Here is an 11093-nt window from a genome sequence, read left to right on the forward strand (position 1 = left end):
TGCTGGAAAATTATTCCTTGCAGCCATCCAAGCTGTTGAAGTTTGTGTTGTTCATGAGAACAGATTTAGAAAACTTTATCATTGCATGGATGCTCTGCAGTGAATGGGTGCCGTCAGAATGAGAGTCCAAACAGCTGAAAAAAACACCACAAGTAATCCACACGACTCCAGTCCATCAAATAATGTCTGAGGAAATGAAAAGCTGAGTTATCCTCATCTAAAGCAGGAGAGAATAAGTGAAAACAGTCCAAAACGGTTCAACAGAACACATATAAGGTTGTCAACTGGAAATGGGAAATTCTCATTTGTCATGTCTAATAGATTTCTTAGGTCAAAAGAATGAACAGCACAGTAATACATTACATGTCCACCACCCACTGAAGAGTTTAGCGTGAGTGTTAATGATCGCTGCTGTGTTAATTATATGGACAGGTTACAGTGTAGATCGGACACGTGACATGATCTCTTCACGAACACCTACCGCTGAACACCACACACTCAGACACGACAGGGCCGAGAGCTTTGGGGAGGGTCTCCAAAGATAATTAGCCTGTGTGTCCAGCACAGGACAGTGGGATGAGCGCAGTACAGAGGAGACGCTGACCCCTGCACTACAGCACGAGGATCTGATGACAGCCAGCTCAATGGACTACACACCGCCCCGTTAGCAGGGCATATTACGCTTTTTAAAAGACTCGATCATCCATGACAGTCAGGAGCTGATGACGGACATTACCCATACAGTCACTGTTCAGCTCAAATGGACACTAGTTTCAGATCAAATGGTTTCAGCTCAATACAGGAGTGAGGAAAAGAAAAGTCATTTAAAGGTACATTACACAAAAAGATGGGTTGCAAGTCAGCATCAAGGGATAAAAAACTGTGCTAAATGTAAATAATGAGATGCAACTAACCATGTAATGGTGTATAGTTATAGCTTGGATAGCAAAATTAATAGTAATTTAGCCATACAGTCTATGTGTTGTTTGTGTTTATTTTAATATTTCTGTTTGATTGTAGGGATCTGTTGTGATTTTATGATTCTGTGTTGCTTCGCCAGTTAATATCCAGTTTAATATCTGGGTCCTGAAGCAAAAGCGGTTGAGTGTACCTGCAGTGGATGTGTCACATTAGAGAAGACGTTGTGTGCGAGTGCATGCGACCCCGACCTGAACCCAAAGATGAAAAATTCCCTGAGCTGACGAGTGTGTGTGTGTGTGTGTGCGCGAGCAGGAAGATTGATGTGAGCAGTGAGACTCCTGAGTAACGATGTCAACAGCAATCTCAGCAGCGTACATTATAGCCATCACAACAAAACACACAGCCCATTCAGCAGGGCATTTGCTCAACATCACTAGGAAGTATGATTACTCATTATAGAACAATCTTAAACCTTAGACCAAGACTACTCCTTCTACTGTCATTATTATTATTTCAAATAATAGAAAAGAAAATAATAATTAAAAAAAATGGCCAATGAAAGCTTGGTAATTTGATCATGTGACTGTAAATCAAGCAGATCATGAAGTCTGTTTTATGGTTGAGGCAAGACAGTGCATGCCTGTCTGTTTCATCTGCCAGAGACAAGTCCCTTCTTCTTTTCTTGTTCTTTTTTTGACACAGCAATCCTTTAAGAAGAAGAAGAAAGAGAAAACTAAAGTGTGTGTGCATATCATTTAGGTTTGCTTGGTTTGTGAGTTTTTATGACAGGGCTTCATAAATACAACCTCACAACAATCAATAGAACATTTTACTGTATGCCCAGTGTTAAAACACTGTATTGACCTGACTGTCACAAAACTGTCCACTTTTCACAAAGACCACACACACACACACACACACATACATGGTTGGACAGGAAACACTTTACCCAGAAGCTGTGATGGTTTATTTATAACCCGCAAATCCTGTTTTCCACAGCCTTTCACCTCACATGTGGCACAAAAAAATACATATTTTACAGTCTAATAATGGGTAGTTACATTACATTTACATTTAGTCATTTAGCAGACGCTTTTATCCAAAGTGTCTTTCAAATGAGGACAGAGGAAGCAATCAAAATCAACAAAAGAGCAATGAAGTGCTATAGCAAGTCTCTACGTAGTACACGTAGCAAGGGTTTTTAAAATTATATCATAAATAAAAATAAAACAGATAGAATAGAAAAAGAATAGAGTAAGCTAGTGTTAGAGGCCTTTTTTGCTTTTCTTAATTGTAAAATAAATATAAAGAAAACAAATAGATAGAATACACAAAGATTTGAAAGGCTATTGTTAGTTAAAAAAAACAATATGTAAATGAATAGAGTGCAAGTTTAAAAGTGACTTTTTAAAAATAAAGAATAGAATTAGAATAGAGAGTGCTAGAGTTCGAGGGTCAAATAAAGATGTTAGAGATGCGTTTTTGGCCGATTCTTGAAGATGACTAAGGACTCGGATTGAGTCGGGGAGGTCATTTCACCAGGAGGGAACAGTTAATGTAAAAGTCTGTGAAAACCATTTAATGTCTCTTTGGGGATGAACAATAAAACGACGTTCACTTGCAGAACGCAAGCTTCTAGAAGCACATACGTCTGAAATAATGAATTTAGGTAAATGGGTGCAGAGCCAGTGGTGGTTTTGTAGGCAAACATCAATGCTTTGAATTTTATGCGAGTAGCTGTTGGTAGCCAATGCAAACTGGTAAACAGAGGTGTGTGCATTTTTTTTTGGCTCATAAAAAACAAAATCTTGCTAGTTGAGCAAATATATAACAAAATAAGGATGCAAAATATGTTGGATGTACAGACAAGTGTGAACTGAGAGAGTTTGTACTAGTCAACAGTTTAAGACTTCTGTATAAATTCTTATAAAATTACTAGTTTATTAACGAAAGTATGATTGTGTTTTCAAAAAAAAAAAAAAGGTGAGGAGATTTTTGGAGTTACTTTGCCCCCTAGTGGTGAATGGATCAGGATTGCGGTGTGGGGAACAACAGGAACAGCATACCATCAGCAGCACTGTGAGGAGACAACGGTCCCTATGAGAAAACAGCTTAATGAACATACTAAATAATGTCTTAATGAAAAATGAATAATGCTTAATGGTTTGTGAGGGTGAGGTTTGTGTGTAGGGGATAGAAAATGTCCTTATTTTAGATTAAAAACTATAAAAGCCAGTGAACGTGTGTGTGTGAGAGAGAAAGAGAGAGAGAGTCCACATTTCATCCTCAAAAATGACCACCTATGATCTTCCCATCACTTAGATATCAGCACCACAAAGTTCACACAATGATTCAGAGGTTGAACTCTAGGTGAATCTCAATGGCAGTCACAGTAGGAGAATCTGTTGCTGGACCTTTCGGCACTTAGTAAAATTTAACAAGCAGATTTTAATGTTTATAGGGCCATGGAACGACAGGCAGGGTGTTTTTAGACCCATGAGCTCCATAACTCCTGACCTGAGAAGAGAGTGAGCGCTACAGCAGACTCACACACACACACACACACACACACACACCGATCAGCTCCACAGAAACCACAGAGATCAGGACTTCTGTGTGTATTCACAAATCACCATTCACTGCATCTTTCACAGAGAAAGTGAATAGTGACTGAGGGTGTCAGCCAGCCTATCTTCTCCTTTTTTATTTAAATGTCAAATGGTTTTGGAACGACGTGAGGGTGAGTACATGATGACAGATTTAGGGTGAACTGTTCCTTTAAGCACACAAACTGTAAAACATTATGGTTTTAAGATTGGTTTTGTTTAAACGCACTCAGTGGGAAATCATTTGTTAAATTGGCAGTCTGATTTGTTAGCATGTATTTGAGTGTGTCCATCTGCGCATTGGGTTTTAACACCTGCTCAAAAACCTGAAGAAATTAAAAACACTTCTATCCTTCTTCTAATGCCAAATTTACACTGTAATGATGGCACAAAAGTGCTTCTAAAAATGGCAAAAAGGGCAGTTTTGACATAGGTTTGCTCTAGTATGCTACCAAACTGCACTGTATTAGTGCACTACATTAGCATTCTACCACACTTTTAGCATACTATATTAAAACCACACTACCTACATTATTTCTGTGGTATACCATATCAGATGACTACCCACACTCACCAAAAAGTGCAGCATAAGGCTTTTTCCTGTGAATATGTGAGACTTCTGATGCTATAGGAACAGTAAATAACTGTAAGTTCAGTAAATGGTAAATCTATTTGGACTAGAAACCAACATGCTTATCATTATGATAATAAATTAAAATGTCATGATAACAAATATTAAAAATGAGATTTACACAGAAGAACATACTGCACTGAATACTATTGTATCCCACAATGCAATGCATTCAAACTGAGCTTTACTCATTGTTTAATGGGACTGCTACAAGATTTTACACAAACTTGAATTCTAAATTCAAAGTAACCACATTTATTTCTGCAAAACGACAGGACTCCATTTACAGCATGTCGTAAACAGTGTGTTAGTATTCCATTCTTAACATAGACACATTTTCTGGTTTACTTAGTGGATATAGGATGACACAAACACCAGCATCTAACACATTGTATGTATATATACAGTATATATATATATATATATATATATATATATATATATATGACTGCTGGTGGCCCAGCGAAGGTGTGGGATATATATGTGTTTGAGTGTGTGTTGATTGATCTGACCTCTCACACCAGCTTTAGAATTTGCTCTGGCAGAGAAATTGGACACAACCCTCTTTACTCTCTCAGAGTGTGAATTCAGGAACTGGATCATGCAACAAATACACACAGATGGACAGACAGAGACACAGGACGAAATGTTCAAACAAAGATGTGAATGAAGGGATTATTATTGGGTGTTCAGTAATGCCTAGAGCACTGAGGACATCAAACTCTGCTGTCCCTGTACAGTAAGGTATAAAAATCGTCTGACGCTGAGAGCAAAGAGGACCTGGGGTGTAAAGAGCATGATTTCTTCTGTGCCACCGTGTTTCCTGAGGCATCCAACCAACAGCTGTTTCCTCCAGAACTTCACCTCCCTCTCTCTCGTTCTCTCTGTTTTTCTTTCTCCGAATCCACCTGTAAAAGTGTGTGCACCCTTCATCATCAGGTCTGGCTTCCTGTTCTCAGTTTTCTCATGCTGTCACACCCTGGATACGAAGCCTGACTGCTATATATCTCTATAGAAACCACTGAAATGACTGTTGAAATTAAGTCCAAAGTAAAAGCTATTGCTCACAGATGCTTTTTCACAGGTAAAAAAACATTTAAGCAGAAATCTTGTGGAAAGTAAGTTTCTGTGGTAGTACCAGAAAGGTCACATTTACTGGTTTTAGGCAAATTTCTGCTGGCAAAATTCAGTCATTTTAATAATAACTATAATTTTGCATGAGGGGCAAAGATTTTATTTTATTTTTTCTTTGCATTGGGTTTAAGTTGCTTACATGAAATTGTCACACTGGCCAACAGAAAGCTGCTTGGTTTAAAAGTGACTTTGTGAGATCACTATACTGCTGACAAATGAAGGTTTTTTTTTTTTTGGTTTTTTTTTTTTGCCTGCATGTTTCACCAAAAGTTTGCAGTAAACATTGAAATTACAGATTTCATTTAATAATAATAATAAAAAAAAATGAATGACTTTGTTATTTATGACATTGTAAACTTAACTGACTAAGAATGGAAACAAATGAAAAAAAACTGAGATCTGTTGTAAAAACTTAAGAGGACCTTTAGATTTCAGTGGTCTTTTCTCAGGCTTCAGAAACTCTGTATTTGCTCATCATCTTATCTTGCTAATATCTGTGAGAAACTATTGCAATATACATTTTTCATAAGACTTAGTTCTGCGAGTGAGTAACGAGGAGCTCATCAGCGACTCCTCAAGTGTTACTTTTGCTGTCCTGACACAAGACTCTGAGACTCTCGAATGTGTGCGGCCCATTCTGAGACATCAGCATCCTTATTCAACAGCCTGACAAATATATACTGAGATCTGACGGCGATCTGACACCCCATTGGTCCGCCTGTCTGCACAAGAAGGAAGTGGTAAACTGAAGAAGGTCCCCGAGCAGGAAGTGCCTGTCCAGAGAGGCCAAATCTCACAGTGAAAACTCCCAAGCTGCAAGCTACAGCCAAACGAAACAATCCGGGTCCACACTGGGGTTTCCTAATGACCTCACATCACTAAATCATACTCTCAAATAGACAAGAAGCAGCTCAGATCACTTCATCCTGCCTTGTATCTGTATATCAGAGGGAGAACTAGTCGTAAAAGGATGAGGACATTCAGTCAGAGTTTCTAAAGTCCACACTAAAGCTGTAATTGTTGTATTATTTGATTAATAAACCCCATGCATGCTGAATGGATTATTGTAATGATTTGTCATGTTCGATTCCTAGGGAATGTGCAAACTTGTAAAATGTTTAGCTCCAATGTCAGTAGCTTTGGATGAAAGCATATGCCAAATGCACACAGTGTGTCCATGCATTTGCTTGCTGCTCAGCACTAGCAGCTTTGCAGATCTGTTTCATATGCACTGCCGTTCAAAAGCATAGGGTCTATTTTTTATGTCCTTGAAAGAAGTCTATAATGTTGATCAAGACTGCATTTCTTTAATCAAAAATTACAGTAAAAATATGATATTGTGAAATATAAAAAAAATGAATTTCTAGTATATTAATGTATTTTAAAATATAATTTATTCCTGTGATGAAAAGTTGAATTTTCAGCATCATTACTCCCGTCTTCAGTGTCACATGATCCTTTAGAAATCATTCTAATACCGTATGCTATATATATATATATATATATATATATATATATATTACTGCTTATTTATAGTAAGTAATGTAGTTGTTGTAGTAATGTTTAGAAGTTTAGGGTTAAAGGAACTCAAATATGGTTGTGCAGAATAATATGTAAGTACTAATAAACATCCAATATGCTCATAATATTAATGTTAATAAAGCAGTTAGGTAATCGTGAATAATATTTCCATAATCTAAAGTGTTAAAAAATAAATAATTCTGGTCCCACTTTATATTAAGTACAATGTACTTACATTTCAGTTAATCATACAATGATACAATGCAATTATGTGTACATACATGCTTTTACATTGAACCTAAATAATATATATATATATATATATATATATATATATATATATATATATATATATATATATATATATATATATATATATGTGTGTGTGTGTGTGTGTGTGTGTGTGTGTGTGTGTGTGTGTGTGTGTGTGTGTGTGTGTGTGTGTGTGCATTTAATTACATCTGTAATTCATTATACTTGCTCTGTTGACCCATCTTTTACACCTTAACCAACCCTTAAACACCAAACCTGTCCCTAACCTCACCTGTATCCCACCTCAGGAACAGCAGAAGTGTTTTGCAATACAATATGAACACAATAATACACTGTACTTAGTTTCTGATGTTGTATTTAAGGCCACCTAATATTAAGTGGGACCGAAAATCTTACTGTCCCCAACATTGTGAACAGTAGAGTATGCCAAAGAAATGGTTTGGCTGTTTTTTTTGTTGGCTTTCTGAACCAGTCCTCTATTCAATCTATACATTGTATGAGTGTGTTCCCTGGGAATCAAACCCATGACCTTGGAGTTGCCAGCGCCATGCTCCACCAGCTGAGCTACAAGAAAACACACAGACATACAGAAAATATACAATAAGCCCTCACAAACCGATACACACATTCCCTCAGACACTAGAAACACACACATGAGTAGTGTGGCTGGCTGCCCGTGGCTCTGTTTATGTCGGGCTGTAAAAGCAGGGCTGTAAAAGCCCAGCAGAGAATGAGGCAGAATTTTGTCTAGACGGGACAATGCTTTCTGCAGAAGTGTAGTTCACCAGCATTCAGAGCAACCCCCGCTAACACTTCACCATGTGTGTCCATGCTAGAAGACGCCTATAATCGGATGCACATCTACGCGGCGCGCAAAAGGTTAGGCTAATAATCGCTGCAGATTACACACTTGTGAATTAGACCCACCGCAGGAACAGAGCTCCTTTATTAATAAAAGACCCACCGAGTTCCTGTGCCGTAAACATTACCTGCTGTCACCAGCCAACAGACCTTGATTATATCACACTGATCAGATACTCTACAGGGTGGATTTATTTTCAAAGCAAACATGTTGAGCAGTCAAACAGCCATCCGTCTTTCTGCCAACGCAGAGCCAGAGTTGTTGTAATAAATGCGAGCGTTGCAGTCAAGTGTATTCACATAAAACAGAATAAATTCTCAGTTTTTTGGCATCTGTACTTATGACATTGTTATAGGTTTCCTCATGTGGTCCCAGAGCGGAGGCCCTGGCCAGCCGTTTGATTGTTTGGGACAGAGGGGTGTGAAATACGGAGCAGGAGAGGAAGGAAGAGGTGCAGGCAGGCGAGAGAGAGAGAGAGAGAGAGGGAGGGATGGAGGGATGAAAGAAGGGTGGAGGTCTCAGTCTATTCTAGCTGATGGGTTTCACTGCCCCCCGCATTGTTCTGTCTCATTCCAGCCCCATCCCTTCGGAGAGGCCTACAGCAGAACACATCCTGTCATTTTACTGCCGATATGGCCTCACACACATGCTTTACGAGCAGGCCAGCCATTATCTTTGTTTGGCCATGAGGGGTCTTGGTTGCACCAAGAAATCTAAAGGAAGAGTCGTGGTGCATGGTGGTATTTAAAGACTTGGGTAGCACGGAAACATTAAGCTGCACGAGATTCCCAAGACCAAATGTGTGCTGTAAGGGCAGAGTGTGTGAACACTGCAGAAACACACACACACACACACACACCCCTCCCCCACCACCACCACCACCATCATCATCACTAAAACTCTTCACACAGCACCATCTAGTGGTCATTCACGTCGACAAAAGGGCTTGGACTTTTACAAAAACAACTAGTTTAAAAATGCATAATGTAAAGAAAACATGACAATATATTATTACTTTAGGTATCTTATAGTACCATATAAATAACATGGAATTCGTACTGTTGCAGTAACTATAAAAATGTCACCATATGGTATAACAAAAGCATTTTATTATATAGCATGGTACTGACATTACATAGTAGTTTTTTATGGCAATCAAACATAGGAAATAAATCATTTTTTTGTAGTTTTTTTTCTTTCTTTATTTATTATCAAAACATTATCTTAAAAATCTAAATGTCATAAATGTTGATCTTTACAGAACCTAATATAAAACACTGGTTTCTATTGCTGCTGAATGATCGTATTGACACAAAAATTCCATGTTGAAAGTTATTCCACTCAAAACCAGCAAGTGTAAATCATTGAATTAAACGTAAAATTTAGCAATAGAAATACAAATTTATTCCAATAATTTTAATCATTTAAAATAAATTTTGGCAAAACTATATCTAGTTTTAGTGTGCACGCATGTGTGTGTATTTACATAATTTTATATAAAATACCATTGTATTCTTCAATATATTTTACAGTACCATTGAAATACCATGAATATGACCCTTGCATAAACATAGTATGAGATTGCAGTATCATGGTACTTTGATATTTAGCACAGTACTGAAATTCAGTGCGCTTACATTTTTTTCCAAAAAGACCTTATTACTACCACGGTCCAAGCCTAAAAACATGGCAGTAGCATAGTAGCTTAAGAACTTTTTTATAAAATGGTAATATGGAAGTATTTCCATATATATATATATATGATAACGCCATGGTGTTCTTTGGAGGACCATATAGCACCATTTACTATGGCATATGAATATGGTAACAGTACAAGTTAGCATCCATCAATCCAGTTAGCAGAAGTACGTACACTTTTATCAGTATGTTTTATCAAATTGTAAAGATCTCAGGATAGAAATGTTCATCTTTGCATAACATAATGAAAACCACCGCTGTCTGTTGCTGCTTAATGATCTCATCTACATTTCCTAGAGCGAACGAAGAACTGCTGGCTCGATGATTTCCCCCTCCGTGCTCTTTCCATAGATTGGATTTCTTTCAGCTAATGATTTTGACAGACGGATACACCAGTGTTTATAGGTTCATGGAGAATTAACACATTTATATTGGTTCCTATGAGATTTAGCTCAGCTGACATCAGTGTGTTTCGATGCATGTGTAATTAGCAGAACTGTGCCCTCTGGTGGAAGGGGAATAAATCATGTTATGCACCTAACCCAATGCCTGTAGGAAATTCAATGAGATAGTTTTTTTAAATACAGCATTGAGACAAAAATGAGACTTTGTCTTGTCTGACAGTTTCCTCCTGTGAAGAGTGTAGGCTACATCTCCTATGAACTCAAGCAATGCTTTATCAGTTTCTCCAAGACCTGGAGAAAATCAGGAGTTTATTAGGACACATGTTTATTCGATAACTGATTTATTTTCCATTTTGGTTTATCTATATGTTGTATTTTTAAGATTAACTGTTATTTTGACGTTGTTAGATGCCAGTGTTTCCTGTCATAGCGACGCAAAGACTTGATTTCAAAAACAGTATCACAGATAATAAACTATTTCTTGTTATGATTTTAAATCTGAATTTAACCTCAGAACAATTTCACAGTAAAAAGAGGTGTTAAAGTATGATTTTCTGCTGGCTGTGCTCTAAAATGAAATTATTATAATATTAATATAAGTGAAGGAGAATTTGAATCAACATTGAGTATAGGCTGCTATTAGGATAACCCTGCCTGCTTTAAATCTCTCCAAATGATTAACAGTTAAATTTAGGAAGTAATCAAATGTAATGCATTACATTAATTAATTAGTTGCACTACTTACATTCTTAATAGGGTAACTTGTGATCTGTAATCTATTACATTTCCAAAGTAACTTGTCTTCCAGTACAGTATCACATATACACTTAGGCCTACGTGGGATGTGGAAGTGCTAAAGGAAATATCCAAATGAGATTCCTCCTAAATTAAACATCCAAAAACACGTAAAGGAAGAGAGATGGTGTAATTCAAAGCCTCTGTGTTTAAGGTGCTGACCACAACTCAGTAGCTGTTGGATTAATTCAGACACACTGAGGTAAAAACATCTCATAAATCACGGCTTGCGGTGGGCTGGTGGCCTC

The sequence above is a fragment of the Carassius carassius genome, chromosome 19 (genome assembly GCF_963082965.1).
Source record: "Carassius carassius chromosome 19, fCarCar2.1, whole genome shotgun sequence".
Classification (NCBI taxonomy): Eukaryota; Metazoa; Chordata; class Actinopteri; order Cypriniformes; family Cyprinidae; genus Carassius; species Carassius carassius.